The 25304-nt window shown below is 66.6% G+C and overlaps 25 pseudogenes; all 25 read left to right on the forward strand.

The window, feature by feature from the left end:
* Positions 1–367: 367 nt before the first annotated feature.
* On the forward strand, positions 368–486 carry LOC132358362 (5S ribosomal RNA; annotated as a pseudogene).
* Positions 487–1382: 896 nt separating this feature from the next.
* On the forward strand, positions 1383–1501 carry LOC132358206 (5S ribosomal RNA; annotated as a pseudogene).
* A 909-nt stretch (positions 1502–2410) lies between these two features.
* Positions 2411–2530, forward strand: LOC132358224 (5S ribosomal RNA; annotated as a pseudogene).
* Positions 2531–3440: 910 nt separating this feature from the next.
* On the forward strand, positions 3441–3559 carry LOC132358364 (5S ribosomal RNA; annotated as a pseudogene).
* Positions 3560–4455: 896 nt separating this feature from the next.
* LOC132358335 (5S ribosomal RNA) lies at positions 4456–4574 on the forward strand (annotated as a pseudogene).
* Positions 4575–5483: 909 nt separating this feature from the next.
* Positions 5484–5602, forward strand: LOC132358558 (5S ribosomal RNA; annotated as a pseudogene).
* A 911-nt stretch (positions 5603–6513) lies between these two features.
* On the forward strand, positions 6514–6632 carry LOC132358365 (5S ribosomal RNA; annotated as a pseudogene).
* An 896-nt stretch (positions 6633–7528) lies between these two features.
* LOC132358450 (5S ribosomal RNA) lies at positions 7529–7647 on the forward strand (annotated as a pseudogene).
* A 909-nt stretch (positions 7648–8556) lies between these two features.
* On the forward strand, positions 8557–8675 carry LOC132358560 (5S ribosomal RNA; annotated as a pseudogene).
* Positions 8676–9586: 911 nt separating this feature from the next.
* On the forward strand, positions 9587–9705 carry LOC132358366 (5S ribosomal RNA; annotated as a pseudogene).
* Positions 9706–10601: 896 nt separating this feature from the next.
* On the forward strand, positions 10602–10720 carry LOC132358565 (5S ribosomal RNA; annotated as a pseudogene).
* A 909-nt stretch (positions 10721–11629) lies between these two features.
* LOC132358561 (5S ribosomal RNA) lies at positions 11630–11748 on the forward strand (annotated as a pseudogene).
* Positions 11749–12659: 911 nt separating this feature from the next.
* Positions 12660–12778, forward strand: LOC132358367 (5S ribosomal RNA; annotated as a pseudogene).
* Positions 12779–13674: 896 nt separating this feature from the next.
* On the forward strand, positions 13675–13793 carry LOC132358682 (5S ribosomal RNA; annotated as a pseudogene).
* A 909-nt stretch (positions 13794–14702) lies between these two features.
* On the forward strand, positions 14703–14821 carry LOC132358562 (5S ribosomal RNA; annotated as a pseudogene).
* A 911-nt stretch (positions 14822–15732) lies between these two features.
* LOC132358368 (5S ribosomal RNA) lies at positions 15733–15851 on the forward strand (annotated as a pseudogene).
* An 896-nt stretch (positions 15852–16747) lies between these two features.
* On the forward strand, positions 16748–16866 carry LOC132358229 (5S ribosomal RNA; annotated as a pseudogene).
* A 909-nt stretch (positions 16867–17775) lies between these two features.
* On the forward strand, positions 17776–17894 carry LOC132358563 (5S ribosomal RNA; annotated as a pseudogene).
* A 911-nt stretch (positions 17895–18805) lies between these two features.
* LOC132358369 (5S ribosomal RNA) lies at positions 18806–18924 on the forward strand (annotated as a pseudogene).
* Positions 18925–19820: 896 nt separating this feature from the next.
* On the forward strand, positions 19821–19939 carry LOC132358240 (5S ribosomal RNA; annotated as a pseudogene).
* A 909-nt stretch (positions 19940–20848) lies between these two features.
* Positions 20849–20967, forward strand: LOC132358564 (5S ribosomal RNA; annotated as a pseudogene).
* A 911-nt stretch (positions 20968–21878) lies between these two features.
* LOC132358370 (5S ribosomal RNA) lies at positions 21879–21997 on the forward strand (annotated as a pseudogene).
* Positions 21998–22893: 896 nt separating this feature from the next.
* On the forward strand, positions 22894–23012 carry LOC132358252 (5S ribosomal RNA; annotated as a pseudogene).
* A 909-nt stretch (positions 23013–23921) lies between these two features.
* Positions 23922–24040, forward strand: LOC132358566 (5S ribosomal RNA; annotated as a pseudogene).
* A 911-nt stretch (positions 24041–24951) lies between these two features.
* On the forward strand, positions 24952–25070 carry LOC132358371 (5S ribosomal RNA; annotated as a pseudogene).
* Positions 25071–25304: the final 234 nt, after the last annotated feature.

Raw genomic sequence — 25304 nt, forward strand, 5'->3', positions numbered from 1 at the left:
ACTGCCGTCGGGCAGGAGGGCCAGCCTGGCCGCGGCCGGGCTTCACCTAGAACTGTGTGGGCAGACAGGGTGGCGAATGCCCAAAGGACCGTGGGCCACGGGCCCTTAAGCCCCCGGGGCCACGTCCTTGTGGGCGTCAAGCGGGATCTGGGGCAGAGGGCCAAGCTCCTATGGGCCTGGAGGGTCCCGCCTGACCTGAGCTGCGAGGTCTCCCACGAGTCCGCCAATCCCGGGTGCCCGAGGCCTCCTGTCGCCTGCCTTGGTGGGCGGGCTGGGCCGTGCCGGAGAGGGTTGGCTGCCGGGCTGTCGGCAAGCCCCAGCACCAGGGAAGCTAAGCCTCAAGAGGCACCCCGTGGCCCCCGCAGCCTTCTACCGCCATACCACCCTGAACGCGCCCGATATCGTCTGATCCTGGAAGCTAAGCAGGGTCGGGCCTGCTTAGTACTTGGATGGGAGACCACATGGGAATACCAGGTGCTGTAGGCTTTTTTGCCTCCCACTATAAATTCTCCTTTAGGCGCCCACGGCTGATGCCGCCTCCGCCTCTGCAGGCCTCACCTCCTCAGGGCCCTCCCAACACAGCGTGCTCTGGAGGGGGCGCTCCCCGCAGGTCTGGATGGAAATGCGGCCAGAAGGCGGCCCTGGAAGATAGCCATAAACCAGCCGCTCCCGTGGTGGCTGGCCCGCAGCCAGACTGCGCCGCACGCCCAGGTGAAGGCCGTGAGGCACGCGAAGCCCTCCACCTACAACTGGCCGTCCCCACCAGCGCGCATCCACGCCGCAGCCACCTAATTGCCCGTGTGTCTCTATACAGCTCCCTCCGGAAAAAGCCCACCCTCTGCCGTTTCGCTACGGCTGGAGGCAGGAGCGGGGTCGTGGGCCGTGACTGGTTCTCCAGGTCGGCTGACCTCCAGGCATCGGAACTGTGCTTGGCGGGTGGCGTGGCTGAAAGGGTAGTTTGCTGGGGCTAAGAGGCCGTGGCAGCCCAACGGTGGATCCCAGTGGCTTTGGGCCAACTGCCGTCGAGCAGGAAGGCCGGCCCGGCCATGGCTGGGCTGCTCCTAGAACTGCGAGGGTGGACAGGTTGTGTAATGCCCAAGGGACAGCAGGCCACTGGCCCTTAAGCCTCTGAGGCCACGTCCTTGTGAGCGTCGAGCGGGATCTGAGGTGGAGCGTCAAGCGCCTACGGGTCCGGAGGTTCCCGCCCGAACAGGGCTGCAAGGTCGCCCAAGACTCTGCCACCTCCGGGTCCCCGAGGCCTCCTGTCGCCTGCCTGGGCAGGCAGCAGGGCCGTGCAGCAGAGGGCTGGTCGCCGGACTGGTGGTAATTCGCCAGCACCAGCTAAGCTGAGCCTCAAGAGTCACCCCGTGGCCCCCGCTGCCTTCTACGGCCATACCACCCTAAACGCACCCCATCTCGTCTGACCTCGGAAGCTAAGCAGGGTCGGGTCTGTTTACTACCTGGATGGGAGACCACCTGGGAATACTAGGTGCTGTAGTATTTTTTGCCCCCCGATCTGCCTTTTCTTGTCATCGCCGGTGCTCAAGGCTTCCGCTGCTCCCGCCGGGCACTGCTGCAGGCCTCATCTACTCAGGCCTCTCGCAACACAGCGTGCGCCAGAGGGGGCCCACCCAGCCGGTCTGGGTGGACATGCCGCCAGAAGGCGGCCCTGGAAGGCAGCCGCACCCCAGCCTCTCCCGGGGTGGCTGGCCCGGACCCAGACTCCGCTGCAGGCCCGGGTGAAGATCGTGAGGCCCGCGAGGCCCTCGACCTGCCCGTGGCCAACCCAACCAGCGCCCATCTGCGCCGCAGCCACCTGTCTGCCTCTGTGTCTCTCCACAGCTCCCTCCGGAAAAAGCCCACCCTCCGCTGTTTCGCCATGGCCGGGGGCGGGAGCGGGGTCCTGGGCCGGTCCGGTTCTCCGGGCCAGCCGGCCACCATGCGCTGGGAACTGTGCTCAGCGGGTGGCGTGTGGGCAAGGGTGGCCTTGCTGGGTCCAAGGGGCCGTGCCGCATCAATGGTGGCTCCCAGTGGCTTTGGGCTAACTGCTTGCCTTCAGGCAGGAGGGCCAGCCCGGCCGCGGCTGGACTGCACCTAGCACTGCGTGGGTGGACAGGGTGGGGAATGCCCAAGGACCGTGGACCACGGACCCTTAAGCCTTCAGAGCCACGTCTTTGTGAGCGTCGAGCGGGATCTGGGCGGTTCGCCATGCGCCTATGTGCCTGATGTTCCCGCCAGAACTGAGCTGCTAGAGCGTCCAAGACTCACCACACCCGGACCCCGAAGCCTGCTATCGCCTGCCTGGGCGGGCCGCAGGGCCGTGCTGCAGAGGGCTGGTCGGCCGGACTGGCGGTAATTTGCAGCACCAGGTAAGCTGAGCCTCAAGAGGCACCCCGTGGGCCCCGCTGCCTTCTATGGCCATACCACCCTATAACGCACCCCATCTCGTCTGATTTCCGAAGCTAAGCAGGGTCGGGTCTGTTTACTACCTGGATGGGAGACCACCTGGGAATACTAGGTGCTGTAGTATTTTTTGCCCCCCGATTGCCCTTTTCTTGTAGTGGCCGGTACTCAAGGCTTCCTCTGCCCCCGCCGGGCACTGCTGCAGGCCTCATCTACTCAGGCCTCTCCCGACACAGCGTGCGCCGAGGGGGCCATCCCCGCCGGTCTGGCTGGACATGCCCCCAGAAGGCGGCCCTGGAAGGCAACCGCACGCCAGCCGCTGCCGGGGTGGCTGGCCCGGACCCAGACACCGCCGCAGGCCCGGGTGAAGATCGTGAGGCCCGCGAGGCCCTCGACCTGCACCTGGCCGACCACACCAGCGCCCCTCCACGCCGCAGCCACCCGTCTGCCCGTGTGTCTCTCCACAGCTCCCTCCGGAAAAAGCCCACACTCCACTCTTTCACCACGGCCGGGGGCGGGAGTGGGGTCGTGGGCCGGGAATGGTTCTCCGGGCCGGCCGGTCACCGGGTGCAGGGAACTTTGCTCAGCATTTGGCGGAGGGGCAAGGGTGGCCTTGCTGGGTCTAAGGGGTCTTGCCGACTCAATGGTGCCTCCCAGTGGCTTCAGGCCAACTGCCGTCGGGCAGGAGGGCCAGCCTGGCCGCGGCCGGGCTTCACCTAGAACTGTGTGGGCAGACAGGGTGGCGAATGCCCAAAGGACCGTGGGCCACGGGCCCTTAAGCCCCCGGGGCCACGTCCTTGTGGGCGTCAAGCGGGATCTGGGGCAGAGGGCCAAGCTCCTATGGGCCTGGAGGGTCCCGCCTGACCTGAGCTGCGAGGTCTCCCACGAGTCCGCCAATCCCGGGTGCCCGAGGCCTCCTGTCGCCTGCCTTGGTGGGCGGGCTGGGCCGTGCCGGAGAGGGTTGGCTGCCGGGCTGTCGGCAAGCCCCAGCACCAGGGAAGCTAAGCCTCAAGAGGCACCCCGTGGCCCCCGCAGCCTTCTACCGCCATACCACCCTGAACGCGCCCGATATCGTCTGATCCTGGAAGCTAAGCAGGGTCGGGCCTGCTTAGTACTTGGATGGGAGACCACATGGGAATACCAGGTGCTGTAGGCTTTTTTGCCTCCCACTATAAATTCTCCTTTAGGCGCCCACGGCTGATGCCGCCTCCGCCTCTGCAGGCCTCACCTCCTCAGGGCCCTCCCAACACAGCGTGCTCTGGAGGGGGCGCTCCCCGCAGGTCTGGATGGAAATGCGGCCAGAAGGCGGCCCTGGAAGATAGCCATAAACCAGCCGCTCCCGTGGTGGCTGGCCCGCAGCCAGACTGCGCCGCACGCCCAGGTGAAGGCCGTGAGGCACGCGAAGCCCTCGACCTACAACTGGCCGTCCCCACCAGCGCGCATCCACGCCGCAGCCACCTAATTGCCCGTGTGTCTCTATACAGCTCCCTCCGGAAAAAGCCCACCCTCTGCCGTTTCGCTACGGCTGGAGGCAGGAGCGGGGTCGTGGGCCGTGACTGGTTCTCCAGGTCGGCTGACCTCCAGGCATCGGAACTGTGCTTGGCGGGTGGCGTGGCTGAAAGGGTAGTTTGCTGGGGCTAAGAGGCCGTGGCAGCCCAACGGTGGATCCCAGTGGCTTTGGGCCAACTGCCGTCGAGCAGGAAGGCCGGCCCGGCCATGGCTGGGCTGCTCCTAGAACTGCGAGGGTGGACAGGTTGTGTAATGCCCAAGGGACAGCAGGCCACTGGCCCTTAAGCCTCTGAGGCCACGTCCTTGTGAGCGTCGAGCGGGATCTGAGGTGGAGCGTCAAGCGCCTACGGGTCCGGAGGTTCCCGCCCGAACAGGGCTGCAAGGTCGCCCAAGACTCTGCCACCTCCGGGTCCCCGAGGCCTCCTGTCGCCTGCCTGGGCAGGCAGCAGGGCCGTGCAGCAGAGGGCTGGTCGCCGGACTGGTGGTAATTCGCCAGCACCAGCTAAGCTGAGCCTCAAGAGTCACCCCGTGGCCCCCGCTGCCTTCTACGGCCATACCACCCTAAACGCACCCCATCTCGTCTGACCTCGGAAGCTAAGCAGGGTCGGGTCTGTTTACTACCTGGATGGGAGACCACCTGGGAATACTAGGTGCTGTAGTATTTTTTGCCCCCCGATCTGCCTTTTCTTGTCATCGCCGGTGCTCAAGGCTTCCGCTGCTCCCGCCGGGCACTGCTGCAGGCCTCATCTACTCAGGCCTCTCGCAACACAGCGTGCGCCAGAGGGGGCCCACCCAGCCGGTCTGGGTGGACATGCCGCCAGAAGGCGGCCCTGGAAGGCAGCCGCACCCCAGCCTCTCCCGGGGTGGCTGGCCCGGACCCAGACTCCGCTGCAGGCCCGGGTGAAGATCGTGAGGCCCGCGAGGCCCTCGACCTGCCCGTGGCCAACCCAACCAGCGCCCATCTGCGCCGCAGCCACCTGTCTGCCTCTGTGTCTCTCCACAGCTCCCTCCGGAAAAAGCCCACCCTCCGCTGTTTCGCCATGGCCGGGGGCGGGAGCGGGGTCCTGGGCCGGTCCGGTTCTCCGGGCCAGCCGGCCACCATGCGCTGGGAACTGTGCTCAGCGGGTGGCGTGTGGGCAAGGGTGGCCTTGCTGGGTCCAAGGGGCCGTGCCGCATCAATGGTGGCTCCCAGTGGCTTTGGGCTAACTGCCTTCAGGCAGGAGGGCCAGCCCGGCCGCGGCTGGACTGCACCTAGCACTGCGTGGGTGGACAGGGTGGGGAATGCCCAAGGGACCGTGGACCACGGACCCTTAAGCCTTCAGAGCCACGTCTTTGTGAGCGTCGAGCGGGATCTGGGGCGGTTCGCCATGCGCCTATGTGCCTGGATGTTCCCGCCAGAACTGAGCTGCTAGAGCGTCCAAGACTCCACCACACCCGGACCCCGAAGCCTGCTATCGCCTGCCTGGGCGGGCCGCAGGGCCGTGCTGCAGAGGGCTGGTCGCCGGACTGGCGGTAATTTGCCAGCACCAGGTAAGCTGAGCCTCAAGAGGCACCCCGTGGGCCCCGCTGCCTTCTATGGCCATACCACCCTATACGCACCCCATCTCGTCTGATTTCCGAAGCTAAGCAGGGTCGGGTCTGTTTACTACCTGGATGGGAGACCACCTGGGAATACTAGGTGCTGTAGTATTTTTTGCCCCCCGATTGCCCTTTTCTTGTAGTGGCCGGTACTCAAGGCTTCCTCTGCCCCCGCCGGGCACTGCTGCAGGCCTCATCTACTCAGGCCTCTCCCGACACAGCGTGCGCCGGAGGGGGCCATCCCCGCCGGTCTGGCTGGACATGCCCCCAGAAGGCGGCCCTGGAAGGCAACCGCACGCCAGCCGCTGCCGGGGTGGCTGGCCCGGACCCAGACACCGCCGCAGGCCCGGGTGAAGATCGTGAGGCCCGCGAGGCCCTCGACCTGCACCTGGCCGACCACACCAGCGCCCCTCCACGCCGCAGCCACCCGTCTGCCCGTGTGTCTCTCCACAGCTCCCTCCGGAAAAAGCCCACACTCCACTCTTTCACCACGGCCGGGGGCGGGAGTGGGGTCGTGGGCCGGGAATGGTTCTCCGGGCCGGCCGGTCACCGGGTGCAGGGAACTTTGCTCAGCATTTGGCGGAGGGGCAAGGGTGGCCTTGCTGGGTCTAAGGGGTCTTGCCGACTCAATGGTGCCTCCCAGTGGCTTCAGGCCAACTGCCGTCGGGCAGGAGGGCCAGCCTGGCCGCGGCCGGGCTTCACCTAGAACTGTGTGGGCAGACAGGGTGGCGAATGCCCAAAGGACCGTGGGCCACGGGCCCTTAAGCCCCCGGGGCCACGTCCTTGTGGGCGTCAAGCGGGATCTGGGGCAGAGGGCCAAGCTCCTATGGGCCTGGAGGGTCCCGCCTGACCTGAGCTGCGAGGTCTCCCACGAGTCCGCCAATCCCGGGTGCCCGAGGCCTCCTGTCGCCTGCCTTGGTGGGCGGGCTGGGCCGTGCCGGAGAGGGTTGGCTGCCGGGCTGTCGGCAAGCCCCAGCACCAGGGAAGCTAAGCCTCAAGAGGCACCCCGTGGCCCCCGCAGCCTTCTACCGCCATACCACCCTGAACGCGCCCGATATCGTCTGATCCTGGAAGCTAAGCAGGGTCGGGCCTGCTTAGTACTTGGATGGGAGACCACATGGGAATACCAGGTGCTGTAGGCTTTTTTGCCTCCCACTATAAATTCTCCTTTAGGCGCCCACGGCTGATGCCGCCTCCGCCTCTGCAGGCCTCACCTCCTCAGGGCCCTCCCAACACAGCGTGCTCTGGAGGGGGCGCTCCCCGCAGGTCTGGATGGAAATGCGGCCAGAAGGCGGCCCTGGAAGATAGCCATAAACCAGCCGCTCCCGTGGTGGCTGGCCCGCAGCCAGACTGCGCCGCACGCCCAGGTGAAGGCCGTGAGGCACGCGAAGCCCTCGACCTACAACTGGCCGTCCCCACCAGCGCGCATCCACGCCGCAGCCACCTAATTGCCCGTGTGTCTCTATACAGCTCCCTCCGGAAAAAGCCCACCCTCTGCCGTTTCGCTACGGCTGGAGGCAGGAGCGGGGTCGTGGGCCGTGACTGGTTCTCCAGGTCGGCTGACCTCCAGGCATCGGAACTGTGCTTGGCGGGTGGCGTGGCTGAAAGGGTAGTTTGCTGGGGCTAAGAGGCCGTGGCAGCCCAACGGTGGATCCCAGTGGCTTTGGGCCAACTGCCGTCGAGCAGGAAGGCCGGCCCGGCCATGGCTGGGCTGCTCCTAGAACTGCGAGGGTGGACAGGTTGTGTAATGCCCAAGGGACAGCAGGCCACTGGCCCTTAAGCCTCTGAGGCCACGTCCTTGTGAGCGTCGAGCGGGATCTGAGGTGGAGCGTCAAGCGCCTACGGGTCCGGAGGTTCCCGCCCGAACAGGGCTGCAAGGTCGCCCAAGACTCTGCCACCTCCGGGTCCCCGAGGCCTCCTGTCGCCTGCCTGGGCAGGCAGCAGGGCCGTGCAGCAGAGGGCTGGTCGCCGGACTGGTGGTAATTCGCCAGCACCAGCTAAGCTGAGCCTCAAGAGTCACCCCGTGGCCCCCGCTGCCTTCTACGGCCATACCACCCTAAACGCACCCCATCTCGTCTGACCTCGGAAGCTAAGCAGGGTCGGGTCTGTTTACTACCTGGATGGGAGACCACCTGGGAATACTAGGTGCTGTAGTATTTTTTGCCCCCCGATCTGCCTTTTCTTGTCATCGCCGGTGCTCAAGGCTTCCGCTGCTCCCGCCGGGCACTGCTGCAGGCCTCATCTACTCAGGCCTCTCGCAACACAGCGTGCGCCAGAGGGGGCCCACCCAGCCGGTCTGGGTGGACATGCCGCCAGAAGGCGGCCCTGGAAGGCAGCCGCACCCCAGCCTCTCCCGGGGTGGCTGGCCCGGACCCAGACTCCGCTGCAGGCCCGGGTGAAGATCGTGAGGCCCGCGAGGCCCTCGACCTGCCCGTGGCCAACCCAACCAGCGCCCATCTGCGCCGCAGCCACCTGTCTGCCTCTGTGTCTCTCCACAGCTCCCTCCGGAAAAAGCCCACCCTCCGCTGTTTCGCCATGGCCGGGGGCGGGAGCGGGGTCCTGGGCCGGTCCGGTTCTCCGGGCCAGCCGGCCACCATGCGCTGGGAACTGTGCTCAGCGGGTGGCGTGTGGGCAAGGGTGGCCTTGCTGGGTCCAAGGGGCCGTGCCGCATCAATGGTGGCTCCCAGTGGCTTTGGGCTAACTGCCTTCAGGCAGGAGGGCCAGCCCGGCCGCGGCTGGACTGCACCTAGCACTGCGTGGGTGGACAGGGTGGGGAATGCCCAAGGGACCGTGGACCACGGACCCTTAAGCCTTCAGAGCCACGTCTTTGTGAGCGTCGAGCGGGATCTGGGGCGGTTCGCCATGCGCCTATGTGCCTGGATGTTCCCGCCAGAACTGAGCTGCTAGAGCGTCCAAGACTCCACCACACCCGGACCCCGAAGCCTGCTATCGCCTGCCTGGGCGGGCCGCAGGGCCGTGCTGCAGAGGGCTGGTCGCCGGACTGGCGGTAATTTGCCAGCACCAGGTAAGCTGAGCCTCAAGAGGCACCCCGTGGGCCCCGCTGCCTTCTATGGCCATACCACCCTATACGCACCCCATCTCGTCTGATTTCCGAAGCTAAGCAGGGTCGGGTCTGTTTACTACCTGGATGGGAGACCACCTGGGAATACTAGGTGCTGTAGTATTTTTTGCCCCCCGATTGCCCTTTTCTTGTAGTGGCCGGTACTCAAGGCTTCCTCTGCCCCCGCCGGGCACTGCTGCAGGCCTCATCTACTCAGGCCTCTCCCGACACAGCGTGCGCCGGAGGGGGCCATCCCCGCCGGTCTGGCTGGACATGCCCCCAGAAGGCGGCCCTGGAAGGCAACCGCACGCCAGCCGCTGCCGGGGTGGCTGGCCCGGACCCAGACACCGCCGCAGGCCCGGGTGAAGATCGTGAGGCCCGCGAGGCCCTCGACCTGCACCTGGCCGACCACACCAGCGCCCCTCCACGCCGCAGCCACCCGTCTGCCCGTGTGTCTCTCCACAGCTCCCTCCGGAAAAAGCCCACACTCCACTCTTTCACCACGGCCGGGGGCGGGAGTGGGGTCGTGGGCCGGGAATGGTTCTCCGGGCCGGCCGGTCACCGGGTGCAGGGAACTTTGCTCAGCATTTGGCGGAGGGGCAAGGGTGGCCTTGCTGGGTCTAAGGGGTCTTGCCGACTCAATGGTGCCTCCCAGTGGCTTCAGGCCAACTGCCGTCGGGCAGGAGGGCCAGCCTGGCCGCGGCCGGGCTTCACCTAGAACTGTGTGGGCAGACAGGGTGGCGAATGCCCAAAGGACCGTGGGCCACGGGCCCTTAAGCCCCCGGGGCCACGTCCTTGTGGGCGTCAAGCGGGATCTGGGGCAGAGGGCCAAGCTCCTATGGGCCTGGAGGGTCCCGCCTGACCTGAGCTGCGAGGTCTCCCACGAGTCCGCCAATCCCGGGTGCCCGAGGCCTCCTGTCGCCTGCCTTGGTGGGCGGGCTGGGCCGTGCCGGAGAGGGTTGGCTGCCGGGCTGTCGGCAAGCCCCAGCACCAGGGAAGCTAAGCCTCAAGAGGCACCCCGTGGCCCCCGCAGCCTTCTACCGCCATACCACCCTGAACGCGCCCGATATCGTCTGATCCTGGAAGCTAAGCAGGGTCGGGCCTGCTTAGTACTTGGATGGGAGACCACATGGGAATACCAGGTGCTGTAGGCTTTTTTGCCTCCCACTATAAATTCTCCTTTAGGCGCCCACGGCTGATGCCGCCTCCGCCTCTGCAGGCCTCACCTCCTCAGGGCCCTCCCAACACAGCGTGCTCTGGAGGGGGCGCTCCCCGCAGGTCTGGATGGAAATGCGGCCAGAAGGCGGCCCTGGAAGATAGCCATAAACCAGCCGCTCCCGTGGTGGCTGGCCCGCAGCCAGACTGCGCCGCACGCCCAGGTGAAGGCCGTGAGGCACGCGAAGCCCTCGACCTACAACTGGCCGTCCCCACCAGCGCGCATCCACGCCGCAGCCACCTAATTGCCCGTGTGTCTCTATACAGCTCCCTCCGGAAAAAGCCCACCCTCTGCCGTTTCGCTACGGCTGGAGGCAGGAGCGGGGTCGTGGGCCGTGACTGGTTCTCCAGGTCGGCTGACCTCCAGGCATCGGAACTGTGCTTGGCGGGTGGCGTGGCTGAAAGGGTAGTTTGCTGGGGCTAAGAGGCCGTGGCAGCCCAACGGTGGATCCCAGTGGCTTTGGGCCAACTGCCGTCGAGCAGGAAGGCCGGCCCGGCCATGGCTGGGCTGCTCCTAGAACTGCGAGGGTGGACAGGTTGTGTAATGCCCAAGGGACAGCAGGCCACTGGCCCTTAAGCCTCTGAGGCCACGTCCTTGTGAGCGTCGAGCGGGATCTGAGGTGGAGCGTCAAGCGCCTACGGGTCCGGAGGTTCCCGCCCGAACAGGGCTGCAAGGTCGCCCAAGACTCTGCCACCTCCGGGTCCCCGAGGCCTCCTGTCGCCTGCCTGGGCAGGCAGCAGGGCCGTGCAGCAGAGGGCTGGTCGCCGGACTGGTGGTAATTCGCCAGCACCAGCTAAGCTGAGCCTCAAGAGTCACCCCGTGGCCCCCGCTGCCTTCTACGGCCATACCACCCTAAACGCACCCCATCTCGTCTGACCTCGGAAGCTAAGCAGGGTCGGGTCTGTTTACTACCTGGATGGGAGACCACCTGGGAATACTAGGTGCTGTAGTATTTTTTGCCCCCCGATCTGCCTTTTCTTGTCATCGCCGGTGCTCAAGGCTTCCGCTGCTCCCGCCGGGCACTGCTGCAGGCCTCATCTACTCAGGCCTCTCGCAACACAGCGTGCGCCAGAGGGGGCCCACCCAGCCGGTCTGGGTGGACATGCCGCCAGAAGGCGGCCCTGGAAGGCAGCCGCACCCCAGCCTCTCCCGGGGTGGCTGGCCCGGACCCAGACTCCGCTGCAGGCCCGGGTGAAGATCGTGAGGCCCGCGAGGCCCTCGACCTGCCCGTGGCCAACCCAACCAGCGCCCATCTGCGCCGCAGCCACCTGTCTGCCTCTGTGTCTCTCCACAGCTCCCTCCGGAAAAAGCCCACCCTCCGCTGTTTCGCCATGGCCGGGGGCGGGAGCGGGGTCCTGGGCCGGTCCGGTTCTCCGGGCCAGCCGGCCACCATGCGCTGGGAACTGTGCTCAGCGGGTGGCGTGTGGGCAAGGGTGGCCTTGCTGGGTCCAAGGGGCCGTGCCGCATCAATGGTGGCTCCCAGTGGCTTTGGGCTAACTGCCTTCAGGCAGGAGGGCCAGCCCGGCCGCGGCTGGACTGCACCTAGCACTGCGTGGGTGGACAGGGTGGGGAATGCCCAAGGGACCGTGGACCACGGACCCTTAAGCCTTCAGAGCCACGTCTTTGTGAGCGTCGAGCGGGATCTGGGGCGGTTCGCCATGCGCCTATGTGCCTGGATGTTCCCGCCAGAACTGAGCTGCTAGAGCGTCCAAGACTCCACCACACCCGGACCCCGAAGCCTGCTATCGCCTGCCTGGGCGGGCCGCAGGGCCGTGCTGCAGAGGGCTGGTCGCCGGACTGGCGGTAATTTGCCAGCACCAGGTAAGCTGAGCCTCAAGAGGCACCCCGTGGGCCCCGCTGCCTTCTATGGCCATACCACCCTATACGCACCCCATCTCGTCTGATTTCCGAAGCTAAGCAGGGTCGGGTCTGTTTACTACCTGGATGGGAGACCACCTGGGAATACTAGGTGCTGTAGTATTTTTTGCCCCCCGATTGCCCTTTTCTTGTAGTGGCCGGTACTCAAGGCTTCCTCTGCCCCCGCCGGGCACTGCTGCAGGCCTCATCTACTCAGGCCTCTCCCGACACAGCGTGCGCCGGAGGGGGCCATCCCCGCCGGTCTGGCTGGACATGCCCCCAGAAGGCGGCCCTGGAAGGCAACCGCACGCCAGCCGCTGCCGGGGTGGCTGGCCCGGACCCAGACACCGCCGCAGGCCCGGGTGAAGATCGTGAGGCCCGCGAGGCCCTCGACCTGCACCTGGCCGACCACACCAGCGCCCCTCCACGCCGCAGCCACCCGTCTGCCCGTGTGTCTCTCCACAGCTCCCTCCGGAAAAAGCCCACACTCCACTCTTTCACCACGGCCGGGGGCGGGAGTGGGGTCGTGGGCCGGGAATGGTTCTCCGGGCCGGCCGGTCACCGGGTGCAGGGAACTTTGCTCAGCATTTGGCGGAGGGGCAAGGGTGGCCTTGCTGGGTCTAAGGGGTCTTGCCGACTCAATGGTGCCTCCCAGTGGCTTCAGGCCAACTGCCGTCGGGCAGGAGGGCCAGCCTGGCCGCGGCCGGGCTTCACCTAGAACTGTGTGGGCAGACAGGGTGGCGAATGCCCAAAGGACCGTGGGCCACGGGCCCTTAAGCCCCCGGGGCCACGTCCTTGTGGGCGTCAAGCGGGATCTGGGGCAGAGGGCCAAGCTCCTATGGGCCTGGAGGGTCCCGCCTGACCTGAGCTGCGAGGTCTCCCACGAGTCCGCCAATCCCGGGTGCCCGAGGCCTCCTGTCGCCTGCCTTGGTGGGCGGGCTGGGCCGTGCCGGAGAGGGTTGGCTGCCGGGCTGTCGGCAAGCCCCAGCACCAGGGAAGCTAAGCCTCAAGAGGCACCCCGTGGCCCCCGCAGCCTTCTACCGCCATACCACCCTGAACGCGCCCGATATCGTCTGATCCTGGAAGCTAAGCAGGGTCGGGCCTGCTTAGTACTTGGATGGGAGACCACATGGGAATACCAGGTGCTGTAGGCTTTTTTGCCTCCCACTATAAATTCTCCTTTAGGCGCCCACGGCTGATGCCGCCTCCGCCTCTGCAGGCCTCACCTCCTCAGGGCCCTCCCAACACAGCGTGCTCTGGAGGGGGCGCTCCCCGCAGGTCTGGATGGAAATGCGGCCAGAAGGCGGCCCTGGAAGATAGCCATAAACCAGCCGCTCCCGTGGTGGCTGGCCCGCAGCCAGACTGCGCCGCACGCCCAGGTGAAGGCCGTGAGGCACGCGAAGCCCTCGACCTACAACTGGCCGTCCCCACCAGCGCGCATCCACGCCGCAGCCACCTAATTGCCCGTGTGTCTCTATACAGCTCCCTCCGGAAAAAGCCCACCCTCTGCCGTTTCGCTACGGCTGGAGGCAGGAGCGGGGTCGTGGGCCGTGACTGGTTCTCCAGGTCGGCTGACCTCCAGGCATCGGAACTGTGCTTGGCGGGTGGCGTGGCTGAAAGGGTAGTTTGCTGGGGCTAAGAGGCCGTGGCAGCCCAACGGTGGATCCCAGTGGCTTTGGGCCAACTGCCGTCGAGCAGGAAGGCCGGCCCGGCCATGGCTGGGCTGCTCCTAGAACTGCGAGGGTGGACAGGTTGTGTAATGCCCAAGGGACAGCAGGCCACTGGCCCTTAAGCCTCTGAGGCCACGTCCTTGTGAGCGTCGAGCGGGATCTGAGGTGGAGCGTCAAGCGCCTACGGGTCCGGAGGTTCCCGCCCGAACAGGGCTGCAAGGTCGCCCAAGACTCTGCCACCTCCGGGTCCCCGAGGCCTCCTGTCGCCTGCCTGGGCAGGCAGCAGGGCCGTGCAGCAGAGGGCTGGTCGCCGGACTGGTGGTAATTCGCCAGCACCAGCTAAGCTGAGCCTCAAGAGTCACCCCGTGGCCCCCGCTGCCTTCTACGGCCATACCACCCTAAACGCACCCCATCTCGTCTGACCTCGGAAGCTAAGCAGGGTCGGGTCTGTTTACTACCTGGATGGGAGACCACCTGGGAATACTAGGTGCTGTAGTATTTTTTGCCCCCCGATCTGCCTTTTCTTGTCATCGCCGGTGCTCAAGGCTTCCGCTGCTCCCGCCGGGCACTGCTGCAGGCCTCATCTACTCAGGCCTCTCGCAACACAGCGTGCGCCAGAGGGGGCCCACCCAGCCGGTCTGGGTGGACATGCCGCCAGAAGGCGGCCCTGGAAGGCAGCCGCACCCCAGCCTCTCCCGGGGTGGCTGGCCCGGACCCAGACTCCGCTGCAGGCCCGGGTGAAGATCGTGAGGCCCGCGAGGCCCTCGACCTGCCCGTGGCCAACCCAACCAGCGCCCATCTGCGCCGCAGCCACCTGTCTGCCTCTGTGTCTCTCCACAGCTCCCTCCGGAAAAAGCCCACCCTCCGCTGTTTCGCCATGGCCGGGGGCGGGAGCGGGGTCCTGGGCCGGTCCGGTTCTCCGGGCCAGCCGGCCACCATGCGCTGGGAACTGTGCTCAGCGGGTGGCGTGTGGGCAAGGGTGGCCTTGCTGGGTCCAAGGGGCCGTGCCGCATCAATGGTGGCTCCCAGTGGCTTTGGGCTAACTGCCTTCAGGCAGGAGGGCCAGCCCGGCCGCGGCTGGACTGCACCTAGCACTGCGTGGGTGGACAGGGTGGGGAATGCCCAAGGGACCGTGGACCACGGACCCTTAAGCCTTCAGAGCCACGTCTTTGTGAGCGTCGAGCGGGATCTGGGGCGGTTCGCCATGCGCCTATGTGCCTGGATGTTCCCGCCAGAACTGAGCTGCTAGAGCGTCCAAGACTCCACCACACCCGGACCCCGAAGCCTGCTATCGCCTGCCTGGGCGGGCCGCAGGGCCGTGCTGCAGAGGGCTGGTCGCCGGACTGGCGGTAATTTGCCAGCACCAGGTAAGCTGAGCCTCAAGAGGCACCCCGTGGGCCCCGCTGCCTTCTATGGCCATACCACCCTATACGCACCCCATCTCGTCTGATTTCCGAAGCTAAGCAGGGTCGGGTCTGTTTACTACCTGGATGGGAGACCACCTGGGAATACTAGGTGCTGTAGTATTTTTTGCCCCCCGATTGCCCTTTTCTTGTAGTGGCCGGTACTCAAGGCTTCCTCTGCCCCCGCCGGGCACTGCTGCAGGCCTCATCTACTCAGGCCTCTCCCGACACAGCGTGCGCCGGAGGGGGCCATCCCCGCCGGTCTGGCTGGACATGCCCCCAGAAGGCGGCCCTGGAAGGCAACCGCACGCCAGCCGCTGCCGGGGTGGCTGGCCCGGACCCAGACACCGCCGCAGGCCCGGGTGAAGATCGTGAGGCCCGCGAGGCCCTCGACCTGCACCTGGCCGACCACACCAGCGCCCCTCCACGCCGCAGCCACCCGTCTGCCCGTGTGTCTCTCCACAGCTCCCTCCGGAAAAAGCCCACACTCCACTCTTTCACCACGGCCGGGGGCGGGAGTGGGGTCGTGGGCCGGGAATGGTTCTCCGGGCCGGCCGGTCACCGGGTGCAGGGAACTTTGCTCAGCATTTGGCGGAGGGGCAAGGGTGGCCTTGCTGGGTCTAAGGGGTCTTGCCGACTCAATGGTGCCTCCCAGTGGCTTCAGGCCAACTGCCGTCGGGCAGGAGGGCCAGCCTGGCCGCGGCCGGGCTTCACCTAGAACTGTGTGGGCAGACAGGGTGGCGAATGCCCAAAGGACCGTGGGCCACGGGCCCTTAAGCCCCCGGGGCCACGTCCTTGTGGGCGTCAAGCGGGATCTGGGGCAGAGGGCCAAGCTCCTATGGGCCTGGAGGGTCCCGCCTGACCTGAGCTGCGAGGTCTCCCACGAGTCCGCCAATCCCGGGTGCCCGAGGCCTCCTGTCGCCTGCCTTGGTGGGCGGGCTGGGCCGTGCCGGAGAGGGTTGGCTGCCGGGCTGTCGGCAAGCCCCAGCACCAGGGAAGCTAAGCCTCAAGAGGCACCCCGTGGCCCCCGCAGCCTTCTACCGCCATACCACCCTGAACGCGCCCGATATCGTCTGATCCTGGAAGCTAAGCAGGGTCGGGCCTGCTTAGTACTTGGATGGGAGACCACATGGGAATACCAGGTGCTGTAGGCTTTTTTGCCTCCCACTATAAATTCTCCTTTAGGCGCCCACGGCTGATGCCGCCTCCGCCTCTGCAGGCCTCACCTCCTCAGGGCCCTCCCAACACAGCGTGCTCTGGAGGGGGCGCTCCCCGCAGGTCTGGATGGAAATGCGGCCAGAAGGCGGCCCTGGAAGATAGCCATAAACCAGCCGCTCCCGTGGTGGCTGGCCCGCAGCCAGACTGCGCCGCACGCCCAGGTGAAGGCCGTGAGGCACGCGAAGCCCTCGACCTACAACTGGCCGTCCCCACCAGCGCGCATCCACGCCGCAGCCACCTAATTGCCCGTGTGTCTCTATACAGCTCCCTCCGGAAAAAGCCCACCCTCTGCCGTTTCGCTACGGCTGGAGGCAGGAGCGGGGTCGTGGGCCGTGACTGGTTCTCCAGGTCGGCTGACCTCCAGGCATCGGAACTGTGCTTGGCGGGTGGCGTGGCTGAAAGGGTAGTTTGCTGGGGCTAAGAGGCCGTGGCAGCCCAACGGTGGATCCCAGTGGCTTTGGGCCAACTGCCGTCGAGCAGGAAGGCCGGCCCGGCCATGGCTGGGCTGCTCCTAGAACTGCGAGGGTGGACAGGTTGTGTAATGCCCAAGGGACAGCAGGCCACTGGCCCTTAAGCCTCTGAGGCCACGTCCTTGTGAGCGTCGAGCGGGATCTGAGGTGGAGCGTCAAGCGCCTACGGGTCCGGAGGTTCCCGCCCGAACAGGGCTGCAAGGTCGCCCAAGACTCTGCCACCTCCGGGTCCCCGAGGCCTCCTGTCGCCTGCCTGGGCAGGCAGCAGGGCCGTGCAGCAGAGGGCTGGTCGCCGGACTGGTGGTAATTCGCCAGCACCAGCTAAGCTGAGCCTCAAGAGTCACCCCGTGGCCCCCGCTGCCTTCTACGGCCATACCACCCTAAACGCACCCCATCTCGTCTGACCTCGGAAGCTAAGCAGGGTCGGGTCTGTTTACTACCTGGATGGGAGACCACCTGGGAATACTAGGTGCTGTAGTATTTTTTGCCCCCCGATCTGCCTTTTCTTGTCATCGCCGGTGCTCAAGGCTTCCGCTGCTCCCGCCGGGCACTGCTGCAGGCCTCATCTACTCAGGCCTCTCGCAACACAGCGTGCGCCAGAGGGGGCCCACCCAGCCGGTCTGGGTGGACATGCCGCCAGAAGGCGGCCCTGGAAGGCAGCCGCACCCCAGCCTCTCCCGGGGTGGCTGGCCCGGACCCAGACTCCGCTGCAGGCCCGGGTGAAGATCGTGAGGCCCGCGAGGCCCTCGACCTGCCCGTGGCCAACCCAACCAGCGCCCATCTGCGCCGCAGCCACCTGTCTGCCTCTGTGTCTCTCCACAGCTCCCTCCGGAAAAAGCCCACCCTCCGCTGTTTCGCCATGGCCGGGGGCGGGAGCGGGGTCCTGGGCCGGTCCGGTTCTCCGGGCCAGCCGGCCACCATGCGCTGGGAACTGTGCTCAGCGGGTGGCGTGTGGGCAAGGGTGGCCTTGCTGGGTCCAAGGGGCCGTGCCGCATCAATGGTGGCTCCCAGTGGCTTTGGGCTAACTGCCTTCAGGCAGGAGGGCCAGCCCGGCCGCGGCTGGACTGCACCTAGCACTGCGTGGGTGGACAGGGTGGGGAATGCCCAAGGGACCGTGGACCACGGACCCTTAAGCCTTCAGAGCCACGTCTTTGTGAGCGTCGAGCGGGATCTGGGGCGGTTCGCCATGCGCCTATGTGCCTGGATGTTCCCGCCAGAACTGAGCTGCTAGAGCGTCCAAGACTCCACCACACCCGGACCCCGAAGCCTGCTATCGCCTGCCTGGGCGGGCCGCAGGGCCGTGCTGCAGAGGGCTGGTCGCCGGACTGGCGGTAATTTGCCAGCACCAGGTAAGCTGAGCCTCAAGAGGCACCCCGTGGGCCCCGCTGCCTTCTATGGCCATACCACCCTATACGCACCCCATCTCGTCTGATTTCCGAAGCTAAGCAGGGTCGGGTCTGTTTACTACCTGGATGGGAGACCACCTGGGAATACTAGGTGCTGTAGTATTTTTTGCCCCCCGATTGCCCTTTTCTTGTAGTGGCCGGTACTCAAGGCTTCCTCTGCCCCCGCCGGGCACTGCTGCAGGCCTCATCTACTCAGGCCTCTCCCGACACAGCGTGCGCCGGAGGGGGCCATCCCCGCCGGTCTGGCTGGACATGCCCCCAGAAGGCGGCCCTGGAAGGCAACCGCACGCCAGCCGCTGCCGGGGTGGCTGGCCCGGACCCAGACACCGCCGCAGGCCCGGGTGAAGATCGTGAGGCCCGCGAGGCCCTCGACCTGCACCTGGCCGACCACACCAGCGCCCCTCCACGCCGCAGCCACCCGTCTGCCCGTGTGTCTCTCCACAGCTCCCTCCGGAAAAAGCCCACACTCCACTCTTTCACCACGGCCGGGGGCGGGAGTGGGGTCGTGGGCCGGGAATGGTTCTCCGGGCCGGCCGGTCACCGGGTGCAGGGAACTTTGCTCAGCATTTGGCGGAGGGGCAAGGGTGGCCTTGCTGGGTCTAAGGGGTCTTGCCGACTCAATGGTGCCTCCCAGTGGCTTCAGGCCAACTGCCGTCGGGCAGGAGGGCCAGCCTGGCCGCGGCCGGGCTTCACCTAGAACTGTGTGGGCAGACAGGGTGGCGAATGCCCAAAGGACCGTGGGCCACGGGCCCTTAAGCCCCCGGGGCCACGTCCTTGTGGGCGTCAAGCGGGATCTGGGGCAGAGGGCCAAGCTCCTATGGGCCTGGAGGGTCCCGCCTGACCTGAGCTGCGAGGTCTCCCACGAGTCCGCCAATCCCGGGTGCCCGAGGCCTCCTGTCGCCTGCCTTGGTGGGCGGGCTGGGCCGTGCCGGAGAGGGTTGGCTGCCGGGCTGTCGGCAAGCCCCAGCACCAGGGAAGCTAAGCCTCAAGAGGCACCCCGTGGCCCCCGCAGCCTTCTACCGCCATACCACCCTGAACGCGCCCGATATCGTCTGATCCTGGAAGCTAAGCAGGGTCGGGCCTGCTTAGTACTTGGATGGGAGACCACATGGGAATACCAGGTGCTGTAGGCTTTTTTGCCTCCCACTATAAATTCTCCTTTAGGCGCCCACGGCTGATGCCGCCTCCGCCTCTGCAGGCCTCACCTCCTCAGGGCCCTCCCAACACAGCGTGCTCTGGAGGGGGCGCTCCCCGCAGGTCTGGATGGAAATGCGGCCAGAAGGCGGCCCTGGAAGATAGCCATAAACCAGCCGCTCCCGTGGTGGCTGGCCCGCAGCCAGACTGCGCCGCACGCCCAGGTGAAGGCCGTGAGGCACGCGAAGCCCTCGACCTACAACTGGCCGTCCCCACCAGCGCGCATCCACGCCGCAGCCACCTAATTGCCCGTGTGTCTCTATACAGCTCCCTCCGGAAAAAGCCCACCCTCTGCCGTTTCGCTACGGCTGGAGGCAGGAGCGGGGTCGTGGGCCGTGACTGGTTCTCCAGGTCGGCTGACCTCCAGGCATCGGAACTGTGCTTGGCGGGTGGCGTGGCTGAAAGGGTAGTTTGCTGGGGCTAAGAGGCCGTGGCAGCCCAACGGTGGATCCCAGTGGCTTTGGGCCAACTGCCGTCGAGCAGGAAGGCCGGCCCGGCCATGGCTGGGCTGCTCCTAGAACTGCGAGGGTGGACAGGTTGTGTAATGCCCAAGGGACAGCAGGCCACTGGCCCTTAAGCCTCTGAGGCCACGTCCTTGTGAGCGTCGAGCGGGATCTGAGGTGGAGCGTCAAGCGCCTACGGGTCCGGAGGTTCCCGCCCGAACAGGGCTGCAAGGTCGCCCAAGACTCTGCCACCTCCGGGTCCCCGAGGCCTCCTGTCGCCTGCCTGGGCAGGCAGCAGGGCCGTGCAGCAGAGGGCTGGTCGCCGGACTGGTGGTAATTCGCCAGCACCAGCTAAGCTGAGCCTCAAGAGTCACCCCGTGGCCCCCGCTGCCTTCTACGGCCATACCACCCTAAACGCACCCCATCTCGTCTGACCTCGGAAGCTAAGCAGGGTCGGGTCTGTTTACTACCTGGATGGGAGACCACCTGGGAATACTAGGTGCTGTAGTATTTTTTGCCCCCCGATCTGCCTTTTCTTGTCATCGCCGGTGCTCAAGGCTTCCGCTGCTCCCGCCGGGCACTGCTGCAGGCCTCATCTACTCAGGCCTCTCGCAACACAGCGTGCGCCAGAGGGGGCCCACCCAGCCGGTCTGGGTGGACATGCCGCCAGAAGGCGGCCCTGGAAGGCAGCCGCACCCCAGCCTCTCCCGGGGTGGCTGGCCCGGACCCAGACTCCGCTGCAGGCCCGGGTGAAGATCGTGAGGCCCGCGAGGCCCTCGACCTGCCCGTGGCCAACCCAACCAGCGCCCATCTGCGCTGCAGCCACCTGTCTGCCTCTGTGTCTCTCCACAGCTCCCTCCGGAAAAAGCCCACCCTCCGCTGTTTCGCCATGGCCGGGGGCGGGAGCGGGGTCCTGGGCCGGTCCGGTTCTCCGGGCCAGCCGGCCACCATGCGCTGGGAACTGTGCTCAGCGGGTGGCGTGTGGGCAAGGGTGGCCTTGCTGGGTCCAAGGGGCCGTGCCGCATCAATGGTGGCTCCCAGTGGCTTTGGGCTAACTGCCTTCAGGCAGGAGGGCCAGCCCGGCCGCGGCTGGACTGCACCTAGCACTGCGTGGGTGGACAGGGTGGGGAATGCCCAAGGGACCGTGGACCACGGACCCTTAAGCCTTCAGAGCCACGTCTTTGTGAGCGTCGAGCGGGATCTGGGGCGGTTCGCCATGCGCCTATGTGCCTGGATGTTCCCGCCAGAACTGAGCTGCTAGAGCGTCCAAGACTCCACCACACCCGGACCCCGAAGCCTGCTATCGCCTGCCTGGGCGGGCCGCAGGGCCGTGCTGCAGAGGGCTGGTCGCCGGACTGGCGGTAATTTGCCAGCACCAGGTAAGCTGAGCCTCAAGAGGCACCCCGTGGGCCCCGCTGCCTTCTATGGCCATACCACCCTATACGCACCCCATCTCGTCTGATTTCCGAAGCTAAGCAGGGTCGGGTCTGTTTACTACCTGGATGGGAGACCACCTGGGAATACTAGGTGCTGTAGTATTTTTTGCCCCCCGATTGCCCTTTTCTTGTAGTGGCCGGTACTCAAGGCTTCCTCTGCCCCCGCCGGGCACTGCTGCAGGCCTCATCTACTCAGGCCTCTCCCGACACAGCGTGCGCCGGAGGGGGCCATCCCCGCCGGTCTGGCTGGACATGCCCCCAGAAGGCGGCCCTGGAAGGCAACCGCACGCCAGCCGCTGCCGGGGTGGCTGGCCCGGACCCAGACACCGCCGCAGGCCCGGGTGAAGATCGTGAGGCCCGCGAGGCCCTCGACCTGCACCTGGCCGACCACACCAGCGCCCCTCCACGCCGCAGCCACCCGTCTGCCCGTGTGTCTCTCCACAGCTCCCTCCGGAAAAAGCCCACACTCCACTCTTTCACCACGGCCGGGGGCGGGAGTGGGGTCGTGGGCCGGGAATGGTTCTCCGGGCCGGCCGGTCACCGGGTGCAGGGAACTTTGCTCAGCATTTGGCGGAGGGGCAAGGGTGGCCTTGCTGGGTCTAAGGGGTCTTGCCGACTCAATGGTGCCTCCCAGTGGCTTCAGGCCAACTGCCGTCGGGCAGGAGGGCCAGCCTGGCCGCGGCCGGGCTTCACCTAGAACTGTGTGGGCAGACAGGGTGGCGAATGCCCAAAGGACCGTGGGCCACGGGCCCTTAAGCCCCCGGGGCCACGTCCTTGTGGGCGTCAAGCGGGATCTGGGGCAGAGGGCCAAGCTCCTATGGGCCTGGAGGGTCCCGCCTGACCTGAGCTGCGAGGTCTCCCACGAGTCCGCCAATCCCGGGTGCCCGAGGCCTCCTGTCGCCTGCCTTGGTGGGCGGGCTGGGCCGTGCCGGAGAGGGTTGGCTGCCGGGCTGTCGGCAAGCCCCAGCACCAGGGAAGCTAAGCCTCAAGAGGCACCCCGTGGCCCCCGCAGCCTTCTACCGCCATACCACCCTGAACGCGCCCGATATCGTCTGATCCTGGAAGCTAAGCAGGGTCGGGCCTGCTTAGTACTTGGATGGGAGACCACATGGGAATACCAGGTGCTGTAGGCTTTTTTGCCTCCCACTATAAATTCTCCTTTAGGCGCCCACGGCTGATGCCGCCTCCGCCTCTGCAGGCCTCACCTCCTCAGGGCCCTCCCAACACAGCGTGCTCTGGAGGGGGCGCTCCCCGCAGGTCTGGATGGAAATGCGGCCAGAAGGCGGCCCTGGAAGATAGCCATAAACCAGCCGCTCCCGTGGTGGCTGGCCCGCAGCCAGACTGCGCCGCACGCCCAGGTGAAGGCCGTGAGGCACGCGAAGCCCTCGACCTACAACTGGCCGTCCCCACCAGCGCGCATCCACGCCGCAGCCACCTAATTGCCCGTGTGTCTCTATACAGCTCCCTCCGGAAAAAGCCCACCCTCTGCCGTTTCGCTACGGCTGGAGGCAGGAGCGGGGTCGTGGGCCGTGACTGGTTCTCCAGGTCGGCTGACCTCCAGGCATCGGAACTGTGCTTGGCGGGTGGCGTGGCTGAAAGGGTAGTTTGCTGGGGCTAAGAGGCCGTGGCAGCCCAACGGTGGATCCCAGTGGCTTTGGGCCAACTGCCGTCGAGCAGGAAGGCCGGCCCGGCCATGGCTGGGCTGCTCCTAGAACTGCGAGGGTGGACAGGTTGTGTAATGCCCAAGGGACAGCAGGCCACTGGCCCTTAAGCCTCTGAGGCCACGTCCTTGTGAGCGTCGAGCGGGATCTGAGGTGGAGCGTCAAGCGCCTACGGGTCCGGAGGTTCCCGCCCGAACAGGGTTGCAAGGTCGCCCAAGACTCTGCCACCTCCGGGTCCCCGAGGCCTCCTGTCGCCTGCCTGGGCAGGCAGCAGGGCCGTGCAGCAGAGGGCTGGTCGCCGGACTGGTGGTAATTCGCCAGCACCAGCTAAGCTGAGCCTCAAGAGTCACCCCGTGGCCCCCGCTGCCTTCTACGGCCATACCACCCTAAACGCACCCCATCTCGTCTGACCTCGGAAGCTAAGCAGGGTCGGGTCTGTTTACTACCTGGATGGGAGACCACCTGGGAATACTAGGTGCTGTAGTATTTTTTGCCCCCCGATCTGCCTTTTCTTGTCATCGCCGGTGCTCAAGGCTTCCGCTGCTCCCGCCGGGCACTGCTGCAGGCCTCATCTACTCAGGCCTCTCGCAACACAGCGTGCGCCAGAGGGGGCCCACCCAGCCGGTCTGGGTGGACATGCCGCCAGAAGGCGGCCCTGGAAGGCAGCCGCACCCCAGCCTCTCCCGGGGTGGCTGGCCCGGACCCAGACTCCGCTGCAGGCCCGGGTGAAGATCGTGAGGCCCGCGAGGCCCTCGACCTGCCCGTGGCCAACCCAACCAGCGCCCATCTGCGCCGCAGCCACCTGTCTGCCTCTGTGTCTCTCCACAGCTCCCTCCGGAAAAAGCCCACCCTCCGCTGTTTCGCCATGGCCGGGGGCGGGAGCGGGGTCCTGGGCCGGTCCGGTTCTCCGGGCCAGCCGGCCACCATGCGCTGGGAACTGTGCTCAGCGGGTGGCGTGTGGGCAAGGGTGGCCTTGCTGGGTCCAAGGGGCCGTGCCGCATCAATGGTGGCTCCCAGTGGCTTTGGGCTAACTGCCTTCAGGCAGGAGGGCCAGCCCGGCCGCGGCTGGACTGCACCTAGCACTGCGTGGGTGGACAGGGTGGGGAATGCCCAAGGGACCGTGGACCACGGACCCTTAAGCCTTCAGAGCCACGTCTTTGTGAGCGTCGAGCGGGATCTGGGGCGGTTCGCCATGCGCCTATGTGCCTGGATGTTCCCGCCAGAACTGAGCTGCTAGAGTGTCCAAGACTCCACCACACCCGGACCCCGAAGCCTGCTATCGCCTGCCTGGGCGGGCCGCAGGGCCGTGCTGCAGAGGGCTGGTCGCCGGACTGGCGGTAATTTGCCAGCACCAGGTAAGCTGAGCCTCAAGAGGCACCCCGTGGGCCCCGCTGCCTTCTATGGCCATACCACCCTATACGCACCCCATCTCGTCTGATTTCCGAAGCTAAGCAGGGTCGGGTCTGTTTACTACCTGGATGGGAGACCACCTGGGAATACTAGGTGCTGTAGTATTTTTTGCCCCCCGATTGCCCTTTTCTTGTAGTGGCCGGTACTCAAGGCTTCCTCTGCCCCCGCCGGGCACTGCTGCAGGCCTCATCTACTCAGGCCTCTCCCGACACAGCGTGCGCCGGAGGGGGCCATCCCCGCCGGTCTGGCTGGACATGCCCCCAGAAGGCGGCCCTGGAAGGCAACCGCACGCCAGCCGCTGCCGGGGTGGCTGGCCCGGACCCAGACACCGCCGCAGGCCCGGGTGAAGATCGTGAGGCCCGCGAGGCCCTCGACCTGCACCTGGCCGACCACACCAGCGCCCCTCCACGCCGCAGCCACCCGTCTGCCCGTGTGTCTCTCCACAGCTCCCTCCGGAAAAAGCCCACACTCCACTCTTTCACCACGGCCGGGGGCGGGAGTGGGGTCGTGGGCCGGGAATGGTTCTCCGGGCCGGCCGGTCACCGGGTGCAGGGAACTTTGCTCAGCATTTGGCGGAGGGGCAAGGGTGGCCTTGCTGGGTCTAAGGGGTCTTGCCGACTCAATGGTGCCTCCCAGTGGCTTCAGGCCAACTGCCGTCGGGCAGGAGGGCCAGCCTGGCCGCGGCCGGGCTTCACCTAGAACTGTGTGGGCAGACAGGGTGGCGAATGCCCAAAGGACCGTGGGCCACGGGCCCTTAAGCCCCCGGGGCCACGTCCTTGTGGGCGTCAAGCGGGATCTGGGGCAGAGGGCCAAGCTCCTATGGGCCTGGAGGGTCCCGCCTGACCTGAGCTGCGAGGTCTCCCACGAGTCCGCCAATCCCGGGTGCCCGAGGCCTCCTGTCGCCTGCCTTGGTGGGCGGGCTGGGCCGTGCCGGAGAGGGTTGGCTGCCGGGCTGTCGGCAAGCCCCAGCACCAGGGAAGCTAAGCCTCAAGAGGCACCCCGTGGCCCCCGCAGCCTTCTACCGCCATACCACCCTGAACGCGCCCGATATCGTCTGATCCTGGAAGCTAAGCAGGGTCGGGCCTGCTTAGTACTTGGATGGGAGACCACATGGGAATACCAGGTGCTGTAGGCTTTTTTGCCTCCCACTATAAATTCTCCTTTAGGCGCCCACGGCTGATGCCGCCTCCGCCTCTGCAGGCCTCACCTCCTCAGGGCCCTCCCAACACAGCGTGCTCTGGAGGGGGCGCTCCCCGCAGGTCTGGATGGAAATGCGGCCAGAAGGCGGCCCTGGAAGATAGCCATAAACCAGCCGCTCCCGTGGTGGCTGGCCCGCAGCCAGACTGCGCCGCACGCCCAGGTGAAGGCC

Source organism: Balaenoptera ricei, unplaced genomic scaffold, assembly GCF_028023285.1.
Source record: "Balaenoptera ricei isolate mBalRic1 unplaced genomic scaffold, mBalRic1.hap2 scaffold_149, whole genome shotgun sequence".
NCBI lineage: Eukaryota > Metazoa > Chordata > Mammalia > Artiodactyla > Balaenopteridae > Balaenoptera > Balaenoptera ricei.